Below are 232 nucleotides of genomic sequence, written 5' to 3' on the forward strand. Positions count from 1 at the left end.
GCCGTGTGAGACACTTTGTTTTATGGATGGGCGACTTTATTTCACTTCTTTTGGACTGAAGCACTGGAACACCCGCTGACTGCAATGATAAAGCTTGGAATAGCCAGGACAATTTTTAATCTAACTCCGACTGGATTCGTCTGAAAGAAGAAAGTCATATACACCTAGAATGGCTCTGGGGTGAGTAAAACACAGCCTAATTTTCATTTTTGGGTGAACTAACCCTTTAAGA

General features: G+C 41.4%; 1 protein-coding gene across 3 annotated transcripts in view; it reads right to left on the bottom strand.

The window, feature by feature from the left end:
* magi3a (membrane associated guanylate kinase, WW and PDZ domain containing 3a) overlaps positions 1-232 on the bottom strand; it is a 181,511-nt gene that overhangs the window by 35,179 nt on the left and 146,100 nt on the right. The window lies entirely within an intron of this gene.

Source organism: Sinocyclocheilus rhinocerous, unplaced genomic scaffold, assembly GCF_001515625.1.
Source record: "Sinocyclocheilus rhinocerous isolate Xijiao unplaced genomic scaffold, SAMN03320098_v1.1 scaffold148, whole genome shotgun sequence".
NCBI lineage: Eukaryota > Metazoa > Chordata > Actinopteri > Cypriniformes > Cyprinidae > Sinocyclocheilus > Sinocyclocheilus rhinocerous.